The sequence below is a fragment of the Camelus dromedarius genome, chromosome 2 (assembly GCF_036321535.1).
Source record: "Camelus dromedarius isolate mCamDro1 chromosome 2, mCamDro1.pat, whole genome shotgun sequence".
In the NCBI taxonomy this organism is placed as follows: Eukaryota; Metazoa; Chordata; class Mammalia; order Artiodactyla; family Camelidae; genus Camelus; species Camelus dromedarius.
Window position 1 is genome coordinate 82,944,804 of NC_087437.1, and position 26,368 is coordinate 82,971,171.

The 26,368-nt window shown below is 38.5% G+C and overlaps 1 long non-coding RNA gene across 14 annotated transcripts in view; it reads right to left on the reverse strand.

Annotated features, from left to right (window-relative positions):
- LOC105087743 (uncharacterized) overlaps positions 1 to 26,368 on the reverse strand; it is a 92,499-nt gene that overhangs the window by 2,914 nt on the left and 63,217 nt on the right. For 11 of the 14 annotated variants that reach the window (XR_010384736.1, XR_010384739.1, XR_010384734.1 and 8 more), the window contains 2 exons: positions 19,756 to 19,879; positions 19,298 to 19,654 (listed from right to left, as the gene is read on the reverse strand). This is a non-coding gene — a long non-coding RNA (uncharacterized LOC105087743). Of the gene's footprint in view, positions 1 to 13,991; positions 17,235 to 19,297; positions 19,681 to 19,755; positions 19,880 to 26,368 lie in introns of those variants that run through there. The other 3 variants (XR_010384733.1, XR_010384741.1, XR_010384740.1) reach the window with 3 other exon arrangements.

Below are 26,368 nucleotides of genomic sequence, written 5' to 3' on the forward strand. Positions count from 1 at the left end.
TTATTTCCATCCCTTGCTGGGAACAGTTTATTACACTACAGGACATTAAGAATACAAGGGAGCCAGTATTGGTAATAAAGACTTATAGATACAAGAACCACTTATGAACAACTGAAGTAGAAGTAAAATGAAGGCTTAAAACTAACTGTTTCCCCGTGATTTAAGAGAGTACTCTGTTTTACTACAGTTTTTGTTTTTACTGTATCTTCTTATAAACTTTTTAATTTTGTATATGTGTGTTCAGATTGCCATATTGGCAACTTTTTTTTTCAAATCCTGCTCATGGCTGTTAATTATTACCAGCATATTAACCACATGGTGATATACTGGTCATCCAAACAGCTATCTGCAGTGCCTCAAAAGTGACAAATATTGATAAATATTGATAAATCTTCATCAGTTTAATATTACTCTACAGAATTGAAGGATTCTGAATCCCTGTCTAAGGGTTAGAAAGAGGCACACATAATTTTGATTTTGCTTGGAGAGAGAGATGGGAGTAGAGAGGATTTAATTGTATGCCTCTGTGCGAATCATGATAAATTAATGCATTTTAACCAAGCCAAACAGATCCTAGACTTCGGATCCACCAAATTTTGTATAACTGATACAAGTTTTACTGTCTATAGATTAAAAAGCTGAATACCATCGAATCTTCCTGGGCCCTTTAGCACTGAGTCCTGCCACTGAGAATTTCTCAGACAAAATTCTAACCCACAGGCTGGAAAACCATAAAAATCCAGTGATAAATATCTGGAAGTTGTCTCTAAATTGTACCTAACTCCAAGGTGCATTCATAAGTTCCTTTGTACATTGCTTCAGAAAATGTGCATTTCCTTGCAGTTCAGTCTCCCCTCGTTCCCTGCCACACTTATTCTATATCTGAGATCTCTCGGGGATCCACTCATGACTTTCACAGAGGGGCTTGGCAGTCTTCAATTTCCAGTTCTGACTACTTCTTAATTTTCAGTCTTGTACCTCCAACTGCTTGCTGAGCATCCTGTTCAACATGTATTTATCATTACCCACTGTATGCAAAGTACTTTACAAAAAGCAGAGTCAACAAATAGAAAACCGAATGTTTTAGTCCTTTACACCAACCAGACTTTTCTCTTAACTGACTCGTCACTGATGATACTTTTCTCCCACCTTCACACTTGAAACCTTAGAGTCATCCTTGACCTCTCCTCCTTTCCCTTCGTCTTACTTGAACTTCTATCCTTCATGTCATTAACACACTCCACATTCAGTCATCAAACATATACTTATTAAGTGCTTGCTATACGCCAGGCACTGTTCTAGGTGCTGGGAATATAGCTTGCTAGTGAGGAAACAGACAAAAATCCTCACTCTCCTGGAGCTGACATTCTAATAATTAACAGTGTCCTGAAAGAGCCTTCAGACATCATCACCTCCATTTCACCTGTGCTTCCCTCCCACCTAGTGTTTATTTCTCTCTCCCCAGGCCTAGATTCCCGCAGTCACCTCATCAGAGGTCACATCACCTAGAGCAGCTCTCTGTACGACAATAACCTAGGGACCCACAACTCAGTGTTTCACCTCCCAGTCTGGGGCAGATCTCCCAGACTTCATGTAGGCTCCTTTTCCCTGACTCCCTGCCTCCCCAACTCTCCCTCCCCCCCCCCCCCCCCCCCCGCGCAACCGACCAAATGGAAAACAATAGTGGACTCCACCTTCTCTGCCTCTATCACTCTTCCCTTTTGAAAACATACTTGAGTTGTCTTCTAGGGATCTGGTAACTTTTTTTTTTTTTAACCCTTTATCAGAGAAGTCACTGAGCAACAGAACCTCAAAGCTTGGTTACCCTCTAGAGATGGAGGGATAAATCTTTACAGCAGGGATACGTGGGGGGACATAAAGAGGTTTAAGACAAATTCTTATTAACAGTCATCTAACAACACAAGGCAGAACATGGCAGCCCCAAATGCATAAAGCCCTAAACAGGCATGAGAGGTGGGTGAAGGAGAAGGAAATTAACATTCATGGAACCCTAAGGAGGGACTTGACATTCCTGATCACATTTAATAGTAACAACCCTGAGAGTTAAATATTATTGAGATTGTATGAAGAGAACTAAAACAGGAACAAAACAAGATTCAAACCTAGGTCTGAGTGGGTCCAGATGCCTGGCACATACATTCATTTGGCAGAGGAAGAAGGATCTAATACCTTTGCCCAGCAACCCCTCAACAGACTCTGACACATACAGAAAAAAACTAACTGAAGCAAACAGATGTAACTTAATTTCCCAGCTTTTGGATTGTGATCAAAGAGTGATCCATTTATTTATGTCTTTTTAAAAAATTTTTTCAAACTAAACATCAGGTTTTCCATTTCATCATCATTTCTATTTTCCCATAGTCAAATGATTCTCTTCTTACTATCTTTAAAAATAAAGATCCATCCAGGAGTGACCTAACAAGTAAAAACAGAGTCTGATGCAATGTTCTGTGGGCCTCTTCAGTTCTTCTCTTTACAAATGTTATTTCACAATGAATTAAATAAATACTTGCTTTTGGAATTGAGTAGCCTTTCTCAAACTGAGTTCTGAGTATGGAAGATCTGAGTTTCAAAAATACAGGATTCCTAGGCAAATAAGATTGAGTTCCAACCCCACCTCTAAGCCACACACAATACATGTTATCATATTAAAGGATCAGATAAAAACAACAACAATGAACGGTGTTTAACTTTGCTGAGTGGTCGAACAAATTTAAAACCAGCTCATCTTATTTGGGGGAAAGATGATTTTCTTCAGTTTCTATTGCAATCTACTCCTCTCTCTATCCCCCCAAACCAGTTAAAACAAGAGACAGAATTGCTGTGGATTTGATTTTCTGTATATCCAGTTAGAAAACTGAGGTCTGGGATCTTTTCATGAAATCAATCATGAATATAAAAGTTTGGACATGAATGTCACTTACTTCTTAAGAAATATACTTAGTAAAAAAAAATTGCATGGCAAACTTGCAGTGACAGATTTAATGTAAAGTTTCTCCCTGTTATTTTGGAACCACGCAATTATCAGTTTTTGTTAATATTTGATTACTTAATATGATTAGTCTTTTTTTTTTAATAGTATCTGTTTTGGTTCAGATATAATAAAATGGGTTCTGGTCAAAATTCAGGTTAATTTCTGAAATATTTTTCTATCTTTTCATTAGCTGGCTTTTCCTCATCTCTACAGAAGTACCTTGTGCAATCTAAATGCTTTAATGTCAATTATTTTTTGCAGTCATAATCTTAGTGCAACAGAAATTCCTTTGGCACAAATCCATGTCTACTTATTTCTAACAAAACTTTATAGGACATCATGATGTGAATTGATCATGTTAATAGTGGGAATGGAATTGGATAGACACATCATGATTTCATTGATTTATTCATTTATATGTTTATTGAGAACCTACTATATGCCCAGCACAGGGGCATTCAAGGCTAGATATACATACAGAATTCCAGACAATGGAGTTTCTGTCTTGAGAAAACAGGCATTCAGACTACAGATACTTACTGAGAGTCTGTATGTGTCATGTATTGGCTAAGCTCAGAGGAAACAGTGGTGAACAGACAGATTTTCCACTTTGATGATATTTACAGATGAACAGACATGTAGACAACCACTATATAGCAGGGTATTGTAAGTGTTAGACATAAATGGAAACAACTAACTTCCTGGAAGCATTTGGAAAAATGATATTTGTAATTTGTTTTGTGCAGAAAATAATCTTCCTTGTTAATTTTTTCTTAAAGATTTTCCTTTTTTCTAGTGTTATACTTGCTTAAAATAAGACATGCATGTGAGTTTGCCAGAAGAAAATCTTACCCAAGGATTTTTAGCTACTGAGATATGAATGACTTTTCCGAAAAGGTCTTTAGAAGTATAACACTCTGACCTCAGTCACCCAGCATAGCTCCAGGCTCTAATTATTCCTCCAGAGTACTGGCCCCACCCCAGGGTTTCTAATTCTGTAGGACCAGAGTGTGGCCTGAGAATTTTTATTTCTAACAGGCTCTCAGAGTTGCTGATGCTGCCTGTCCAGGGACCACACTTTAACAAGCATGGCTTAGGGAATTAAATATACCAGCTTCCCAAGTTAAAGTCATTATTAAAGGACTGTGAGATAGATGATCTCTGTTTCATAGGAGGAATAACAAGGCATAGGTTATTAGTAAAATACAAATTTAAATAGGTAGGCAAAACAAAATAATAAATATTTTATATTCTAAATGCAAGGGTCTATTAACTTGAAGTCAGAAATCTCCTTCTATCACTGATTGTCATGATTCAAAATACCTGAAAGTTGAGATCCTTAATGATTTAATTTGAAATGACTCTTCACCTCCCATCAGCAGATGTTTTAGAAATTTAGATTAAAAAAAAATTCTGACTACATCCAAACGGATAGTATATTGTTAGATTTTGTGATGAGAATGCAGCCCTGAGGATGTGAGGAATTTGTTATTTCTTGTGAATGGGCCTTTTGGGAAACAAACTTCTAAGGCAGCATCAATGAGAACAAAAAGGTAGGAGTTATATAGCTCAGTGGTAGAGCACATGCTTAGCATGCACTGAGGTCCTGGCTTCAACCCTCAGCACCTCCATGAAAAAAAAAAAATATATATATATATATATATTTTTATATATATATATATACATATATATATAATGAAAGCAAACAAGAGGCACTAGGATAGTAGTGACAATTCAGAAGGTCTGGGCAACACGGGACAAATGCTAACTAAGAGGCTTTAAAAAAATGAAAACAGAGAATCTGTATCTTTAGATTAATCTGCCTGCAGTCTGAAAACTCAATGTTCCTAATATCAAGAGGACTTCACTACTAGGCTGTTATTAATAGAAACATGGAAAACCACATGAAAAAAATTACCTATGTGGTGGGTGGGAAATAGGTCAGTGGTACAGCGCATGCTTAGCATGCATGAGGTCCTGGGTTGAGTCCCCAGTTTAAATATTAAAAAACTGGTATCAAACAGCATATAGCCCAAGAATGGGCTGGTCATTGAAGATAATAAAAATAGCTATTTTAAAAAAAACCTATGCTGTATTATTTCCTCTTGCTGCTAAACTTTGTTATAGCAAAGTATACTTTGTTGGCTTAAAACAAGAATTTATTTTCTTACAGTTCCGTAGGTCAGCAGTCCGAAAAATAAGATATCATCAAGGCTGCATTCCTTCTGGAGGTTCCAGGGGGGCTTAGTTTCCTTGCCTTCTCCAGCTTCTAGAGCCCTCTTGCATCCTTGGCTCGTGGCCCCTTCCTCCATCTTCAGGACCAGCAGCGTAGCAGCTTCAAATCTCTCCCTTCTGACTGTAACCCTCGTTTCTCTCAAAACATATCCTCTTCTGACTCTGACCATCTCTCTCCTTTTATTTGTTGTAATTACATTGAGCTCACCTGGATAATCTCCCCATCTCAAGATCCTTAACTTAATTACATCTGTAAAGTTCCTTTTGCCATTTAAAGTAACATATTCACAGTTTCTGCGGATTAGGATGTGGATAATTTGGGGGGGTGCATTATCCAGCTTCCCACCTATGCCATTTATTTTGTTCTGGTCAAAAACCACTTGGAGTAGTGTTTCCTTTTTTATTTTCATTTTTTTGGGGGTAGTTAGGTTTACTTATTTATTTTTAGCAGAGGTACTGGGGATTGAACCCAGGATCTTGCGTATGCTAAGCATTCACTCTACCACTTGAGCTATACCCCCTCCCCCCTGGAGTAGTGTTTTCAATACTGGGCATTACATTTTCAGGAGGAAATTGATAAATGACATTATACAGAAGAGTAATATTACGAATTATTCATTCACTCAGTAAACATTTGTGAAGTGTTCACTATGTGCCAGGGACTGGGCAAGAAGAATTCTGGAGATACAGATAAGATCTTATGAGCCAGGACCCTGGAATCTAATCATCTGGTTTTGAATCTTGGCCTCACCATTTACATACTGAGTGACCTATGCGAATTGCTGAATCTCTCTGTGCCTCAAGTTTCTCACTTATGAAACTGAAATCAAATTACATGAAGTATTGTGCCGTACACCAGAAACTGACACATTGTAAACTGACTACACTTCAATCAAAATATATATACAAAAAAAAAAAAAAAAGAGAGGGATGAAATCAAATTACAACTGTCCCACAGGGTTCTTGTGAAGATTGAGACTCTTGATAAAGTCTCTGGCACGGTGACCAGCATATAGAAATCAGTGAGTGCTGGCATTGAGGAGGAACGAGAGGACTCCAGCAGACTGTGGAGTGCATAGTGGCCACCAGTAACTTGGAAAGGCTTTCTAGAGTGAGGTCTTGAAAGGTGAGATTTCGTAGTTCATTGAGGAGAAATAAGGGATGTGCAGTGAGAAGACATAGTGAAGGATTTGGAAACCCTGAGGAAGGGCTAAGGAGACTAGGGGAATGTAGCTTAGGAGCTTTAGGAAACAGTTTAGGAGTCACGTGAGAGCTGCATTTAAACATTGTTGCTAGGGTAGTTGACCCAACACAAAGAAATTAGACTCCTTTTACTTCTAGCCAGGAAAATTTCCAAGCCCAAGTGGAAATGACAAAAGCAACAATCATCTCAATATTTGAAAGAACTTGTGAATAATAAGAATTCCTTTCATTGTGGGGGGTGAGGAAGTGATATAAACCCTCCTCTGTGCACCACTGACTGTCAAACACACAACACTGCCTTCTTTGTGGAACCATCTGTCTTACATCCTTTTCCCCCTGTACCCTTGTCAGTAGAAACCCAAGTATTTTAAGGAATTAGTGGGCCATAAACTTTAAGGGAGACTGGGCTTTTTCCAGCCCAGGGGTGTAAATCAGGATTGGTTTGAGCCAACCATGGTAACCACTGCCTTTGTGGTGGAGTAGGTTAGGAATGGGCATGCAACACAATTCTTGCCAATGAGATAGGAGAGGAAGGCCTCTGGAAAAGTTTTCCTTATCTCTTCAAAAGATAAGTGAGGATACAGCATTGTAAATCAACTACACTTCAATAAAAAAAAATTTTTTTTTAAAGATAAATGAGGAAAGTGAGTGCTCTCCCTGCCCTTTTTCCAGCTATAAGACATCAAGCCAACATCTGAGGAAGGTAGAGCAAGAAGACAGAAAGGGTCTGCATCCTTGATGAGGTGGACAAGCTGCTAAATTATCCAACCCTGGAATCAGTGTAAATCATGTCATTTATTAATCAATATGTAATATATTAAAATACACTTAATGTTAAAGTTAGTCACATTTTTCCTTTTTACAGCCCCAAAGCATCCTGTATGTACAGCTAGCAGCATGAACCCTGACCATCCAGGCTCTCATCAGAAAGTAACCATGGAGTCTCTACAGTCTTATCAAAATGTTGGCTTTAAGAACTAATTTTAAATGAAGGTTACTAACCTGATTTTCAGGTGGGAGATTCTTTTAGACATATTTCTTGGTTCATTTATTTTTCTCTATTTATCTCCAGTTTTATCTTTTGGATCAAATCATATCATTAAAGGGCTGTGTACTTATACAGACATTCAAATGAATACCACAAGATATCCAGTGATGGAATAATTTGCCTGTGTTAACCATATAGCTATTTTTCAGAATTAATCTCTGCATAGGTAAAGGATTGATTTTCTAATTCCAAAAATTTCTACAAGTCTAAGATTCTATGATATCAAAATTTCTAAGTATTGCACTAAACCCACTACATTTTGACAAAAATTCAACCAAGAGATAGCCAGGAAAATGTCAATAGCAACAACAAATTAATAAAGGCTGCAGCAAAAGGTTATTTAACAAACTTTCTTCCCTTCTGTGGAGGAGAGAACTATCCCTCTAATTTCTGCTAAACGTCCTTTTTGGACCATATATTCCTAAATACTCTTACAATCTCCTTAAGCTTCTCACTTCTCCAGTTCCTCTTTTGTCCCCTTCATCTCATCCTCATTTTGAATCAGGATGCGTTGAAACAGTTTGCTGGCCCAGTTTAGGTTCTGGAAAGGGACAGGTCCTCAGAGATCAATGACAGGCTTTGCTCTTCTCACATTGTTTCTCTTTAAAGATTTTACAAGACCTATGCCTGCATTCACGTATGAAAAGAGTAGTTTCATTCTGAGTCACATCCTTGCCAAAGTTTATTGAGAATAATGGTAAAGAACAATCCATTTATAAGAATCCTTTCTTTTAAAACTTGACAGAGCAAGAAAATTTGACCTGTCCTCCCCAAGTCTAGGGAAGAATGTCAAGTCAAACTTTAATGACAAAGTCTGAGACAATGGAAAAAGACAGTGTTCCCACTTCTCTCAGGCCCTCTTCCAGTTAGAAGGAGGTGACTTTCGGACCTTACCTAAGGGTGGGGGCTGGTTGCCAGGGGAACCAACCCTATGATTAGTGGGTTGGAACATTCAGATTCACCAACCAGACCTCCCAGGAGGGGAGAGAGGCTGGAGGTTAAGTTCAGTGACCATTGGCCAATGATTTAGTCAATCATGCCTATGTTAGGAAGCCTCCAAAAAACCCAACAGTGTGGGGTTCCAAGAGCTTCTGGGTTGGTAAACACATGTGTATTTGGGGAGAGTAGTGCACTCAGAGAGGACATGGAAGCTCTGTGCCCTTTCCCATTCCTTGCCCTATGCATCTCTTCCACTTGGCTGTTCCTAAGTTATATCCTTTTATAATAAACTGGTAATCTAGTAAGTAAAATGTTTCTCTGAATTCTGTAAGCTGCCCTAGCAAATTAACTGAACCCAAGGAGTGAGTCATTGGAACCCCCAATCTATAGGCGGCAGATAAGAAGCACAGGTGGCCACGTGGACTTGGTGATTGGAGTCTGAAGTGGGGAGGGAGGTGGAGTCTTGTAGGACTAAGCCTTTAACCTGTGAGATCTGATGCCATTTCCTTTTTTGTGTGTGCTTCTTTTTTTTAACCTCTACAAGATGAGACTGGATAATAATACCTGCCCAATTTCTTCAAAGTGTTTTGGAAAACAATGATGCTAAACATATACTAGTGCCAGATTAAAATCCTTAGAGACTCAAACCCCCCAGTTGTTACAGAGCTCATTTTCAATAGGTAATTCTCTATAAAAATAATACTAAGCCATAATGTAAGTGGGAGAGAGACCAGCAAGATCCTAATTTTTTCCACAGGACTTCTACAGTTTAAAAATATAGTTTTTCATCAACTTCTTTTAAAAAGAAAAAGTACCTCTGTTTTTCTGGTGCCCTAAGAATATACTCAATCTGCCTTTGGATAATCTGGTCCTAGTTGAGTACCTCCTGTGCGAAGCTCTATGCTTCTGCTAGATGATGAAATAGGGTGAAAAGACAGTGAATGAGTGGTAGGCTTCTGAATTAATTAACATCATCAGAAAAGGTTCTCTGAGGAGGGAAATTTGAAGCAGAATCCCCAATAACAAGGAGAACCCAACCCGGTAAAGATCAGTGGAAGGAGCAAGTCAGAAAAAGGAAGCCAGAAAGAAGCCATATCCTGGACATCAAGTAACGCCCTAACTAGTCAGGGAGACAGAAATAAAACCAGCTAATTTTAGCACAACATGGTTCCTGCTGTACTAGTTGTAAGAACAGCGTGCTCTGAGAACCCAGAAGAAGGAGTGACTATCAGAACTGAGAACTGTGCAGGGGCCGTGCCAAGTAAGGTTTATAAAGATGTAGAGCAGCAGTGCCAAGATTTAAATCCTGCCTTCATTGGAGATGTCTGTTTAAACAGATCTGGGCTTCACTCCACATTCACTAGATCAGGATATTGGAGTTGGATGCATGGAAATCTATGTTTCTAACGAGCACTCTGCTGATGGGAAGACATTTTGGAGTCCTCTGGTTTAGAGAACAGGCCTTGGAGTCAGAAAAATGACTTGGACACACAGCTTAAGTCTCACTTTCCTCATCAGTCCTCTTATTGGAGGACCATGAGGTTTAAACGAAGGAGTATTTGTAAAGTGTCATCTATTACGGCTATTGTAAGAAAAGTATAGCTTTGCCCATAACTAAGTAAAGAACTGACTGAGTTGGCCCAGAGCTCATATAATGTATCTCAGAATCTTACTCTGAGGGGAAATGACAGTGGTGAGGTTACAGCTGTCGGGACAGGTGAGGGAGGTTGGAGAGGAAGCCAGTTTCCACTGGGGCAAAAGGACAGTGAATAGCTGCGAAGCTGTCAAGGCTTCATAGGAAACAGCTGGCTTTGCCTCTTCCTACTCTTTTAAAATTTATTTTTGTCACTTCCTCATTTCAAATGTAAATTGTTTAAAGTCATTCTCTCCCTAAGATCCAAGTTTAGTCCTTGGCTAAATCAAAAGAAAGTCATCTTGTTAAAAAAGGAACACCACCCCCTTCCCCACTCCCACCCACAGGGAAATTAGAGAGTTAGCCAGATAGAGTTTGGCAGAGGGAAGTCAGGAGGACTGGGAAATAATGGGTGGACTCAAATCCCTTCTACCGTCCATACAACCCGCAAATTATCACCAGCAACCAACTTCATCCCTTCTAACTGGTCTGACAAGCCTGAGGAGGGAGGAGGGCAGTGGTCTTCACCCCTACCCTTAACTATGAAGTGGATCCTCCTGTCCTAAACCAACCACCCACAAACCAACATGCAACCAAACACAATCACTCACTTTCAGATCAGCGCCAAAAAACTGATTTCAGAAAATGGTTTTCCAGGGTCACTGCTCTCTGTAGATGTACGAGAAACTGCCTGCCTTTCTAGTCTTGAGTTCACTCCAAATGTATACAAGACGGTGGAAATTCATTTGGGAGGATGCTTTCTTTTAAGCCCTCCCTTCCTTCTAGAGTTCTGGTAGAGCAACAGATTAGGTTACCAATACTGCAGTGAGGAGGGGAATGGGTTTTCGATTTTGTACTTTGTGATGTGAGGGATGGCAGCAGGGCGACACGTAAGAAGGAATCACAAACACACTGCGTCCTGCCTTCCAGAGACAGTGAGGGGCCAGGGGAAGAGGACCCCGGCTTTGGGGTCAGCCAGGCCCAGGTCCAAATTCCTGCTGGGCTCGGTACTCGCTGGGTCCTGGTGCAAGACACCTTCACTCTTAAGAGTTTTCTTATCTGTTTCTTGCCAGACACTCTGCTCTGGTAGCTGCAATAAATGGTCATTCCTTTGCCCTTGAGATTTAGCCTGTGATTGGTTATCTGATTATCTAAACTACTGGAGACCCAGATAGTTCTGTGTATTGTGAAAGCAGGTATGGTTTATTAATAACTGATGCTTCTTAACCAAAGTATCTCTCAGTTCAAAGCAAAGAAACCTAAAAAAAAAAAAAAAGCAAAGAAATCTATTCACTTTTTATGACTGGGAGACATATATATATATGTGTGCTACCATATATTTTAAAAATAGTTTTAACTTATTTATTTATGTCTTGTTTGTTTTTGGGGGAGGGGAAGTAACTTGGTTTATTTATTTATTTTTGATAGAGGTACTGGGGATTGAACCTAGGACCTCGTGCATGCTAAGTGTGCACTCTACCACTGAGCTATACCCTCCCTCTGTATTTTTTCCAATGATAAGAAAGCTTAAGATTCAGCATTTAGTCAGTGCTTAAGGGCTGGTTCTGAAAAGACAACATTCCCTATATTTTAATGTTTGGTTCTTTCATACGTGTACAAAATAAGTTCAGTGTAAAATAGAAAGCATGTCAGAACAAGAAATCTCTGGACAAAGAAAGAAAAATATAATCTCCATAGTTTATCACTGAAACAAGGGCACAAGGGATTATGGCAATATTAAATAGTGACATTGATTAGTGAAATGATCTGAGTGGGAAGGTGGGGCAGGGAAATTTTCTAAAGAACATGTTGTGTTGACCAGGTGATGGCTGAGTGTCTAACTGCCCTCTCCGGGTCGATGTGCAGCATGTACACACAGAACCTTTGGTAGGGGCATGACCACCAGGGGCCACGGGAACCAAGTAAATTATAATAACAGCCACACTTCATTGAAAACCTACAATGTGTCACTGTGATAGATACTTTATATATTCTTAATATACTATCCATTACTTTTCCAAAACTCTTGCAGAATACAGATGCCGAAAGGTTAAATAATTTATCTACAGTGCTATATCTAGCAGATTACAGAATGGATCCCAGGAAACTCTTTCTATTAGACTAAGAAGCTTCACTTTGGAAGGCACGTAACATCGGATAACAAGAGGATCGTCCCAGCAAATGCAGCGTTCCCCAAATATTCTTACAGACTTGCCAACTTCATGTCAGACCCTGATCTGAGTGTAGGGGAAGTAAAGATGAATAACAGAGCTCTGCTATTATAGAGCTCATGTGCCAGACACACAAGCAAATTTAATAGTAGTGAATGCTGCGAGAGAGCCTTCTCTGTCAATGCAGGGAAGAGAAAGGTGGAGTGCTGGGGGCGGTGTTCATGGGCAGACTTCTGAGGTCACGGTGCACCCGAGGTGAGCATTCTTCACTGGTAGACAAAGCAGGCTGGGAGTGGAGTGAGAGAAGAGAGGGCAAGAACTGGGTGGTGTGTGTGGCAAGGTCATTAGAGAGGGTGGTGAACTGCCTTGTGCGGCCCACGAGAATGAAGCAAGAGCGCGTGAAGGGATATAAGGATTGATGATTGATTTCCCAGAATACTGAGGATCTGAATGATATGTTGAGAATTTGGGGAATCTTGGTAATATGATACTTTTAAAAGGTTTAAGTGATGGAAATGGCTCTTTCTGATCTATTTTTGGTAACTTCATAAGTTGGCCTTTAACTCTTGCTCATTAGGGGAAGGTTAGCTGGTTTGAGAATGCAAACTAGCCTCAAAAAAGACTCTAGCAACCCAATACAAGGCACTTCCCGGGAGGTTATGTGTTCAAAAGCTCAGGATAGAACCAGATTTCATTTTGAGACTGTGCCTGAAATGCTGACTCTACCAATGAAAGCAAATTGCAAAGATCTGACTGTAGCATGTACATGAAACTCTTCTAGCTGTTTTAGATTTTGTCAATTTGACCCATTGACAAAGAAACCTTGAGTGAGGTAATTTTTTTTTTTTTGCTGTTATTAAATTCTTTAAATAAATGTTTTGAGGATTAAAGTGCCAGTTTCTATGTGCATGTTTACATATGCATGTATGCTTATTAAATACGAATTTTTATCCAATGACTTTGAACCAAAACAGTTAACAATTCGTCTATATTTGTCTGAAGAAAATGAAAACCCTTTCCATTTATACTAGCTACTTTATTCCTAAATTAGAGGAACAAAGAAGTTGTATTCTTTTTATGTGACAACTGTGTTGTGGATTTCTTGAATTGTAGAAGCTTGAAGTCAAAAGGTCCCAGTTTGGGCCTCTAACAACCCATGTGATCTTAGATAAGCTCACTAAGCTTGTCTAAATCCCAGTTTCCTTAGGTGCAAAATGGGGTTGATGACGTGTGCTTGGTACAACCCCTCACCTTCATGTTTACTCTGTCCACAGTAAGGGAAGTAGTATTGTAGGGGTGGAGAGCACAATGAATTCATATTCTGGGTCTGACACCTACTTGTTATGTGACCTTGGCAAACTCTGAGAGGAGACTTTACTTTTATGAACCTTAGTTTCTCCATTTACGAAATAGAGATATGGTTGCCTACCTTTATAAGGCTGCTGTGAGAATTAAATCAGATAATATCTGTAAAGAGCTTAGGACAGTACATGCTGCATATGCATATGTGTGTGTGCATGAAATATATATATATATATATGACACATATATATGACTATATATATAGATATACATATATGAGAGGTTATAAAATATGACTGGGACAAAAGACCTCAAAATATGAATAATGGATTCAATTGATTGTTACAGATTCCACATTGCAACTATTCATTAAGATGAGTCAAGTTTTGACGTAGTAGCAAAGAATAATATCATCAATTATCTGAAAAGGATATTAAAATACCTCTTTCTGTTTCAATTACTCACCTGTGTATGGCTGGAGTTTCTTCATTTATTTCAATCGAAACAGTATCGAGCAAGAATGAATGTAAGTGCAGATATGAGAATCCTGTTGTCTATTAAGGTAAACATTAAAGAGATTTGCAAAAATGTAAAACAATGTCACTCTTCTCACTGTCTTTTTTGTTTGTTTGTTTTTGGAGAGAATAGTTACTTTTGAAAAGTTTACATAATGATAATAGGTAACTGGCTTATTTTTGTTGTTTTAAGCATGTTAATAATATATATATATAAATATTTAAAATTTTTCTCAGTTTTCTAATACAATAAATGTTAAAATTATAAACAACATATCAGTCTTAATTTCAATTAGAGTGGTAAGTTGGGAGGCTTTCATATTCTTTAGAAAAGCCACTTTTGGAAAGTGACTTTGGGAAAGTTATTTAAACCCTAAGTGCTTCATCAATCAATCAATCAATCAATCAATCAATCAATCAATAAAATAAGAATCATGCCACATTATGTCCAAGAGACAGGAAATTAGACAAAATGATATTATGAGCATTCCTCCAGCCTAAAGTTTTTGTGATTCTAGAATTCTGTTCTATTGATAACCCTGGTTAAACCTGTGGCAGGCTTAGCCAGCAGTAAAAAGCCGAAATTAAGTCCAACATATCATCCCACGTCTTTTTCAAAGAAGACTGAAACCCACACCCCATCCACCCTCCTCCACAAAGCTTCCAGAGAAAGCAGGACTGTGACAACCAGTGCAAACTCCATCCACACGGCTCACAGGAGAATGCAGCTCTGTACAAACATGGTCATGCCTTTGGGGGCATGTTAGGGAGTATCAGGGCAATTCACTATTTCTTTTAAGGGTTGAAGACAGAAGCAGAGAAACTGAATGCTGACATAAAGAGTGGTATGACCCTTCAGAAGGAAAAAATCTAAACATTAACATCAACTTAATTTGGGACATCTTACTCAACATTTGATTTGTTAGACAAATGTCTGAGTGTCCAATATGAGCTAGGCATCAAATGTATAATCTTTACTAATCCCAGGTCTAGAAGAATGATTTCTTTTCCTCCTTGAAAAATAACTTTTAGCAGAGCAGTAGTATAAATCTTCCATGCTTAAATCTTATTTTTCTTTTCCATTTTGTCCATATCCAACAGTGTTTCATTCTAATATTAACTCACCAACACTTACTATGTACATATGATTTCCAAGGATTGGGATGATCTAGTCTTTGGGGGCACCAATACAGATTTGGTCCATCTCTTAGAAGGTTCACGACATGGATGGGCAAGTATAAGATCTGTAGTCAGGAAAGTCAGCACTACCATTTTAGACACCTGAAAATCAGTTTTTCAGTGTCACGCTATATATGTTGTGATGGCATCGCCAACCCCCCTCCTATACACTTTTCGGATGTGTCTTAGTCTGGGATTAATGACTCATTCCTTTAGGGCTGGATGATTCTTTGCTGTGGGAGGCTATCCTGTGCTTTGTAGAATGTTTAGCAGAATCCCTGCCCTCTATTCACTAGATGCCAGTAGAAGTCAACTGTGACAAACAAAACTATCTCCAGATGTTGCCAAAAACCCCCTGGAAGATAGAATGACTTCTGGTTAAGAACGACTGCTTTAAATCAAGACTCTCCCCTTATAAACTCACAAACACTCTGTTTCATCCTTCTTCCTTTTCCCCTTCTCCTTTTTCCCTCTTCCTTTTCTCTGCAAACACCTATTATAGTTTCCTCTTCATCCTTAGCAATCATTCTCAGGAAAAACAGGAGTTTACTCTACTCTCAAGAAACGTAACATGTGAAGCCATTATTAGTTACTAATGACTTGGGGTAACAAGCCATCCCAGTTTGACAAAGCGTGAAGTCCCAGGATGTGAACATTTCAGTGCTAAAACTGAGGAAATCTTAGGCAAATTGAGATGAGTTGGTCACCCTAAACTTAGTGTGTAACCCTTTTAACCTCTAGTCCACTGGGTGTACTGTCTCATTCATAGAAGCACAGATCAAATATCTATTACTGATAAAAATGGAATTACATTCTAATTTTGGTGCTTTTAAAAACGTATTAAAGTTGGTTCTTTCACCCTCCCAGCAAGAATGCTTTTACCTTTTTCCCCTTTTCCAGTTATCTTATTCCTGCAATACTCTAGCACCTTTCATTTGCTCTAAATTTCCAAAATTCTCTCATCTCTTTATTTTGAAGGTTAACTAACCTCTTTCCTTTCTCCTCCCACCTCTTAGGTTCTACCTTCTTTGCTACTTTTTAACATAAATTCCAGGGACAGATTTGGCAGTGACAGACAGGACACTCACGGGGTGGATAGTCATCATCTGCTTCTGTGGAGGAAAGAAATTCCCAGAATCACTTACATGCACGACCACATGTGTGTTGGCTTGTGAGCTCCTTCCTAATAAGAAGAGATAGAAGTGGAAGCAGGGGAATGAAAAAATCATAATGGTTGAGTCTTGATAGAATATGACGATGGAAAAGAGAAGACACATCCAGCTTGGGTTCTGCAGAATAGCTGTGGGAAATACAAGGCTGCCAGGGCTCAGTTTCAGCTTCTGAGTACTTAACAAGGGGCAGAGGTCAAGGGCAAGGGCGTTAAAGGGCAATACAATTTGCTGTTTCATAGCTCTGGATATAGCTAATGTTACATTCTCCTGGTTACACCCTTATTTTCAGCTGCTTTCTCCCCAACATGGAATCCTTTTAAACCCAGTTACCACTTAGCTAAACTAATTTGTCTTTGCTTCCAATGTTTTTGCAATCACTACACCACCATAAAATCTTTTACACAAGACATAAACTCTGAAAGGAAAATATTAAACTATGAGGTCACTGCTGTAATAGCAAATGACCATGGAGTTAAAAGAAGATGAAAAAACTTCTCATGGATAGAAGCCAAGCACTTTAGAAAAAGAGACAGAAAGAGTACTGGGCTGTCATTCTGGGACCTTAAGGGGTCTGCTGCATTTCCTACATGTAAAATGGTCCCCAGATAACTCTCATGATACATATTCTGAATGCCATGAAATTAGAATCATTTGCAGTGGGCTCTCCACACCCACCAGTGTGGAGAGCTAATGGGACTCTGCCAGTTTATATGAAGGACTTGAACATGTAGATTCTGGTATCTGCAGGAGCTCCTGGAACCAATCCCCCTCAGACACCAAGGGACCACTGTACTTCACTTATAAAAATCACATCTTCCGCTTGCGGCAAAAGGTCAGAGCATCTGAAAGACAAAGAAGAAACTGGTTGCAAACAAGGGTGTCTATTTCTGTTTATGAGATTTGAAGTCTGCAGAATGACTGAAGTCATTTTCATGCTTCAGGCTTATAGTGACTCAGCTCTTCCTTTTCCAGTAAATGTAATTGTTGATGAACCTTGCCGTGCCTTCCCAGAGGCAGATGATGCTTTTCATTTGATTAAATCTAATTCGATAAGTAAGGGTTTGCGTTTGTTAAACTCCTGCATGGGTTGAGTATGTTTGTGTTTCATTTTAACATTCATTATAGAAATTAGTCTGTCATCTCCAAAGCCATGATTTTCCCCAACAATCCTGGATTGAAAATGTTCTGAAAATATATTATTCCTTTGGGGACCTGCATTACTTTTCTATTGTTGTTGTAACAATTAACCACCAAATTCATGATTAAAAAAAACCAAATTTATGATCTTACAATTCTGGAGGTCAGAAGTCTGAAACGAATCTCACTGGGCTAACATCAAAGTATCAGCAGGGCTGCACGGCTTCTGAATCTGTGTGTGTGAGAATCTGTTTCCTTGCCTTTTCCAGCTCCTAATGACCACGTACATCCCTTGATTTGTGGTCCTTTCCTCCATCTTCGAAGTCAGAAGCACAGCATCTTCAAATCTGTTTCTGACTTTGATCTTCTGCTTCCCTCTTCCACATTTAAAAGGCCCTTGTGATAAAACTGGACTCACTAGATAATCCAGGAGCATTTATATATCTTCAGGTCAGCTGATTAGCAACTTTAATTCCACCTGCAACGTTAGTTGCTTTTTGCCATGTAACAACATATTCACAGATTCAGGGGATTACGGCATAAACATCTCTAGAGGGCCATTATTTGCCCCACTGGATCCCAACTATGCAGGGGGTGGTCCTACTAGACTCCCAACCTTGGAGGTCCCTGAGATTTGTCTTCTGTCACCAGAATTGGTGATCATAAAAACAGAAACTTGAAGTCACCAAGGGTCGGGAGATGTTGTCAGATAAATGCTGGCTTTGGTTCTTGCTTACCTCCTAGGTTTCCCATTTTCACTTTAATGTTGGTTTTTAGGGGTACCTTCATTTCCCTGCCATCTCAGAGAAACATGCTATGTATTTTTTTCATAAAGCCAAATTGTTTTTACTGATTGGAGCATTTAAGATAGCAAGTGTCCTGTTGTGCCAGGCACCCTGCAGTCGCTCTTGGAAAATAAAATTTTGATCTGTTCTAATAATAATTTGCCTCCATGCCCTGCAAGTGGAATATCAAAATTACAAACTCTTATTCAAGTAGTTACTCCTTTCCTCTATTCAGTCTGCTTCAGACTTACAAACTTGTAATGAAAGAAGCGGGTATTTTTGGCTTCACTGCTGTTTCTCCCCTCTGTTTCATCTTGTATTTGCAGCTATTGCTGTGGATTTATCCAGTCAATCATAAGGGGTAGAGAGAGAGCTATTTTCATTAGACTGTTCTCTAAGTAGAAAATATTCAAATATCCACAACTTATTACAATTAGTGAGTCATTCACACTGATATAGTCAGTTGGGAAAATTTTTTATATTAACAATAGAAGTAAAAAGTACTTATGAATAAATTCAAAAAGGATGTACAAAATATTTATGTGGGAATTTATAAAAATTTATTAGAAGAGACCAAAGAACAGTTCAATAATGGAGAGATGTTTGTAGACGAGAAGGATCAATATTACAAATATGTCAATTCTTCCAAGTTTGTCTATGGATTTAACAAAATTTCAATTAAAAAAAATCCTAACAATGTGATTTTTTCCTATTGTTCCTGATAAATTTATCCAAAATTTATGGAGTTGAACAAAAGATCAAGAATAGGCAAGGCTCTCCTGAAGAAGAAAAAGGTGTGTTGCAGGGGGAGACTTAATTCAAGCTACGTTAAATAACATAGTGTTGAACTGGTACAGACACAGATAAACAGACCACTGGAATAGAGTACAATGTGCAAAAACCGACCCCCTGATTAATGGACACTTGGTCTATGACAGAGGGAGAACTGAAGACCAGAGGAGGAAGGACAGGACATCAATAAGTGCTTCTGTGACACTAACCATTTATTAAAACAATAACCATTTATTTATTTCACAATTCTTGGGTCAGCAGTTCTGGCTGGGAGCAACTGGGTACTTTTCTCAACTAGCTCATTTAGCTGACTCAAGTGTCTCTAAGCAGCTAAAAAAATCAATCAGGCAGTTCTGCTTCTGTGTTGGTTGGCTGTTGGCTGGAGTGACAAGGGTGACTGGGCCCACATACCTGTCATCATGCAGCAGGTAGCCCACATATGTTCACATGGTTGACATGATCAGAGAAAGCAAGGGTGGTCCAGGCCTGGAATTGGTACAGTATCACTTCTGCCGCATACTAATGGTGAGAAATGTCACAAGACCTGTCTAGATTCAAGGAGAAATAGACATCTCTTGATGGAAGAAGCTACAATGTATTATAGCCATTTTTGCAATCTAGAAGTCTATCCTTTGGACAAAATAATTACCTTTCCTTCCACATGTAACACGTCCCAAATCTCATCTAATTATGGTATCAGGCTAGTGTGGCATCTTGTGGTCCAAATCAGGTCAGATGAGGCTCCTCAAATGAGGTTTTCTTGTTCTGGCAACCTATGAAATAAAAAGGACTAATTATCGTCCCTCAACACACCCAACACACGATTGGGCAGGGATAGGTCCATTACAGTAGATACTACCACCAGAAAGTGGAAGCGTGTAAACACAAAGCAGCCATGGGTCTACAACAACACTGAAATCCAGTAGGACATCTGTTGCTGGGTCTCCCCATTCTGGGGGCATGAAATACTCATTGATTAGGTCTAGTTTCATCTCCCTGCTTCACTGCTTTCCAAGACTTAGCTCCACTTTCTGAACTGTTGGTTATCTTCTGAGATATTGTTCCTTTTCTATAAGGAAAGACCCATATTGTGTAATTTGAGCAGTCTAATTTCTTCAATCCAAGTATGTGGTGCTTTCAACAGTACAACTCTTAATACTTGGTGGTTTCCCTCTGAATCTGACTTGAGTCTACTTGGTCCAAGAAAAGTCACACCAACAATTCATTAGAGAGAGAATTTTGTGGGTGTGTCAGTCTGTTGTGGGATAATAAGGGATAATAGCCTTAAGATTCTTAGATACCCCTCCCCACCTTTTTTTATATAGTTAAGAGAACCTACTATATGACACCTTAATTCTTTCGAATATCTTAATAGAATTTAATAGCCACAACTCAGGCTTCTTTCATTTGGATTTTTTGCTGGCTGAAGAGATTAGGTCCAGCAATCCCACTCCTGGGCATATATCCAGAGGGAACCCTAATTCAAAAAGACACCTGCACCCCAATATTCATAGCATCACTATTTACAATAGTCAAGACATGGAAACAACCTAAATGTCCATTGACAGATGACTGGATAAAGAAGCTGTGGTACATTTATACAATGGAATACTACTCAGCCATAAAAATGACAACATAATGCCATTTGCAGCAACATGGATGGTCCTGGAGAATGTCACTCTAAGTGAAGTAAGCCATAAAGAGAAAGAAAAATACCATATGACTTCACTCATATGTGGAATCTAAAAAAAAAAAAGATAAATGAACTTATATAGAAAACAGGAACTGACTCACAGACATAGAATACACAGACTTGTGGTTGCCGAGGGGAGGGGGGTGGGAAGGGATAAACTGAGAGTTTGAGATTTGCAGATACTGACTGGTATATATAAAATAGATAAACAAGTTTATACTGTATAGCACAGGGAAATATATTCAATTGTAGTAGCTCATGGTAAAAAAGAATAAGAAAATGAATATAGTATATTCATGTATGACTGAAGAATTATGCTGTACACCAGAAATTGACACAACATTGTAAACTGACTACACCTCAATAAATAAATTAAAAGCCAAAAAAAAAAAAAAAAGAGAGAGAGAGAGAGAGAGATTAGGGATGAAAAACAGTTCTATTTCCTGTATATTCCTTCTAATTTTTTTCTTCAGCTCTTTTCTTTATTCCTCAGCAACTAAATGAAACCAATTTAGTTTGGTCCAGAAATCATTTTGCAAGGCCCATAAATTCATTAGCAATATGTATTTTAAAAAAAAATCTTCCAACCCCTAATTTATCCCTCTCTGCCCTTTACAGACACATGTTACTATATATAAAATAGATGAACAACAAGGACCTACTGTATAGTACAGGGAACCATATTCAGTTTTTTGTGATAACATATAATAGAAAAGAATCTGAATAAAACAATGTATATGTATAACAGAATCACTTTCCTGTACAGCTGAAACTAACATTGTAAATCAACTACCCTTCAATAAATCTTTTTAAAAATCTTCCAAAAAGAAAAAATCTTCCAGGTTCCTGTAGGCAACCATTATGCCAATAGTTTTTAACAAAATGATGCATGTTGCCATTTTTCTGACCAGCTATAGCCATTTCCTCAGTTTTTCCAGTTACCACTAGTAGTTTGCTTGCCCTTTTCCTAGTTTTTGCTACTGAGTTCTTAATGTTCTTTCAGTCTCTGCCCAATTCAGAAACCCCAGGCCACATGTTTTAGGTTTTTGTTACTACAGAAATCCACTTCTAGGTACTAATTTTCATATCAGTTAGTCTTTACTGTGTAACTAACCACTCCAAAACTTAGTTGCCCCAAACAATAATCATTTATTTATCAGCTCCTGATCCTGTGGTTAGCACTTTGCACCAGATTAGCTGCAAAGTTCTTCTGCTGATCTCAGGGGTTCTTACTCATGTTTTCCTGGTCAGCTGGCAGTCAGCGGCCTCACTCATATACATGGCAGTTAGCTGGCTCTCATACTGGGCCACACGTCATCACCCAGCAGGCTAATTTAGGCTTATTTATATATAGTGGCTCCAGGATTCCCAAGAGCAGCAAGGGAGCAAGCCCCAGTGTACAACTACTTTTCAACTCTCTGCTTGTGTAAGTGTTTCTACCATCCCTTTATCCACATGGTCAAGTCCAGATTTGAGGGATGGAAGAAAAGAATTTAGCTCATCATGGGAGCAACTGCAAAGTTACATTGCAAAGGGCATGCATACAGGATGGATACAATTTGTGGTCACTTTTACAATCTCTTGATATGATGGGATATTTTAAAAATAGTAATCTGTATTTCGTATATTAACCATACAAAACATTAATGCATACAAATTGATATTTCAATAATATTTTTGATAATGAGTCTGACGAGTTTGTGCTAGGAATAGAAGTGTCAGCTCTGCAGTTTTCTCATTGTTCATTTGTGCATGTATCATTAGCATATTCAATCAGTTGCTAGAAGATGATTTTTAGTCACCTGTTCATTTTGTGAGGGTTAGTTAGGTTGAAATCAGACTAGAATTTGTAAATCCATTTCACCAGGCACATGTAATCTATGACATATAAAAAACCAATGAGGAAGGGTACCATTGTCAACCCTATGACATTGTATACCTTCCACTCATCCCCAAGGCCCTCTTTCATACGATATGTGACAAGTGATTGGTAGACAATCACCAGGGCAAGTGTCAATATGAATATTTGTTTTACATTTTATTTTAAACTAAAACTATTCATACATAATATACTCATTCTCATAAGAGAATTAATATATTCCAGTATTTTCTACCTGCATCCTAATGGATTGTCTGGTATATCCCCTCTGAATAGTGTTTACACCAGTGCTTTAGATAATTTCTCATCACCAGGGCTACCCACAACATTCTGGAAGAAATTACATCACTTTAATTTAATTTGTTTAAATTTAATTTTAAATCACTTATACATAATTTATGTGTATAAGTGCGTGTGTGTGTGTGTGTGTGTGTGTGTGTGTGTGTGTGTGTGTCGTGGAGGGAGGGGGTTCTTGTCATTCCTCCTTTGGAAAACAAAGAAGTCTGAATGCTTTGTCCAGTCTGCCCTATTTCCAGTTCAGGCTTTGGTAAATGTAGAACTGCTCCTCGTTCTTTCAGGTAGCTAGAGTATTTATATGCAGAAATGCATCATTTTTCTTGAAAATCTTGAAAAATCTGATTTTTGTTTGCCCTCAGGTTTTAGGAGAAAGAGGCCAATTTCAAAAAAGGTTAATAGTCAAGATTTATTTATGCAACCTAATGTTCCGTTATGTCTAATGGTTGGTCAACACAGAATTTGGCTCAATGCTTTGTGTATTTTTAGCTCTTGAACAGTGCTTTCAAATGTTCCTACTCATGATCCCCAAGAATATCTTCCATCTTTTAGGAAAAAGTTTGTAAATATATATATATTTTGTGCCATTTTGTGTCAACTTGGCTAGGCTATGGTGCCCAGATATGTCAATGAAGTCAAACACTATTCTGGATGCTTCTGTGAGGCTGTGTTCAGTGAGATTAACATTTAAACTGGCTGACTCTGAGTAAGGCAGATTGCCCTCCATAGTGTGAGTGGGCCTCATTCAAGCAGCTAAAGGCCTGAGAAGAACAAGCCTGACCTCGCCAGGGCAGGAGGGGATTCTGCCAGCAACTGGCCTTCGACTTGGACTGCAGCATGGGTTCTTTTCTTGCTCTTGAGCCTGCTGGGCCCACTCTACAGATTTCGGACTTGCCAGCCTTCATAATCATGTGAGTCAATTTCTTAAAATAAAGAAATCTTAATTTACTTTGTATTTTTCTTTACTAGTTCTTTGATCTTGGATAAGCGACTTCATCTCTCTCACCCTACTTTTCTCATCTACAAAATGAAGACATTCATATCTGCCTCACAGGGTTGTTGTGAGGATTAAATGAGTTAATATATAAGATCCTTTGAGCAGTGTCTGGCACAGAGTGGACAGAGGACAACTCTCCTCTTTAATTTGGACTGAGCTTACTTGGTTCTTATCCAGATGGTACTTTCTGTCTTTCTGCCACACTTACTGCTTTGTCTGATTCCTGGGAGGAAACGCATCCTAGTTCCTCAGCATGTGGCAAAAGAAGTGGCCAGAGACACATGGAAGAATAGTTTCTAGAGATGGTAAATAACTTCCCGGAGTTGTAGTAGATGGCCAGGAAGGAACATGACTCATGAGTCATTTGAAAATACTTAAAAAGATGCATACGTTTCTCAAATGCTTCTAAAGTAAGACACAAAGATGAAAAGTCCAACAGGTTCGATGTTCCCCCATGGAGTTTCGATTCCATGAGGAGTTTCAAAAGGGAACTTGCATGTTTTTGTTATTCTTGGTATTTGGAAGAGTGTCTGCTTCTTTGGTGAGTGGGAGTAGGAGGGAGCTTGAGAATTCTTATTTCATAAATTTTTGATGGACTCTTTTATTGAATGTGAATAAGCATGGGAAAATTTGCCTGTATAAAATACAGTAATAATAATTATGATAGGTATAAAGTGGGAGCAAAGTGTTAGGGATTTATAAGAGAGTTTGAAGGAGAGGTTAATTCAAACATAAAATCTTAAGAAGATTTTTTTAAACCTTTTTTTTTAAGGTGGGTAATTAGGTTTATTTATTTTATATATATATATATATATATATATATATATATATATATATATATATATATATATATATATATATATATATATTTTTTTTTTTTTTAAACAGAGGCTCTGGAGATTGAACCCAGGACCTCAAGCACATTAAGCATGCCCTCTACCACTGAGCTAGACCCTCCCTATTTGTTTGTTTTTGAAAGAGAGTTTGGGCTTCTCCTCAGAGGATTAGTAGGACTTTGGAGCACCCCTAAAAGTGTCATCAAGTACATCTGTCAGTCAATTTTTATACAGAAAAATATAAATTAATACTTTAAAATAATTAACCTCAACCCAGACCTATTTCTTACTCCCCAGAATACCTAGAAGATTGTGGAAGAGAGAAGGGCTATCTGACAGAAAACCCTAGTCCATTTTTATTTATCAACTGTAATTCAATAACCGGAATTATGTAATAGATTACTTAATTAAATTGTGAGCTTGTAATGTTCTCTATTGTTCCATGTGACTTAACATTAATATCTCCAACTAGATTATAAACTCTTTGAGGTCATGATAATGCTTTAATACTTCAGTGCATTTGTTGATTATTTCAAAAACTCAAAAAAAAAAAAAACCAACAACAACTATGTTCTCTCAGGCTGATGGGTTACAGAGAGAGGAAAGTGAACTAGTATTTCTATTCAATCAGTCTATGTCTGACACTTGATAGACAGCCTCTCTCATAATTCTTCACATCCCTCTGAGGTAGAAATCATCACCCTCATTTCAGTGATGAAGCAACTGAGTGACATTTGAAGAAGTTAGCCAACTTGTCCTAGGTCACTCTGCCAGGACATGTGGGAGCCATAATGAAAACCAGCTCTGTATTTATCCAAAGTCTATCCTTTCTATAAATTTATAAAATTTACTTATTAATCTAATATCTATCTATTTCCATATGATAAGATTTAGTTTTCACATATTCATTTACTCATCATCATTTCCTGTCTCAAATAAACTCCAAACCTGAAGTATTAGATTATTAACAAGGTACTAAGTGAAAATATTGGTAATCTAGAATGGAGAAAAGATAAAACCAACACTTCTTTCTTGGTTAGTCACAAAAATCAAACTACAGCAATTCTATAAATTTCCCACTCCCTTTCAAAGGCCTGGATTAGGATGAGGCGAAGAACCACCACGAAGCCTAATCCAACAAATTATCTTGGTCAGGCCAGACAGACTGAGGGGAAGTTTCTGGTTCGCTGACCCTAGAGCAGCCCTGGGAACTAGGGCAGAGGGCAAAGCAGGTGACCGGGAGGATCTGTGAGTCTTCCCTGTTCTCTGCAGAACTGATTTCCCATCTGCCAGACAGTCAGTAAGTGTCTGGCCTCCCAGGGAAACCTGCCAGTATCGTTTCCTACTTGGCTCTGCTGTATGGGGTCCAGAGGAAACTTGTTTATGTCGCCTTTCCCCTGGAACCACCCACTCCAAAGGCAGAAATGACATATGGGGCAGGGAAGCAAGGTGGAACTGAACACTGAAAGGAGGTGGTATTTGGGAAAGCCCTTTGGTGCACGTCCTGGAAGTGGGTCAGAAAGTAAGTTAGACTGCACAAAGTGCCTGAAACTGGACAGGGAG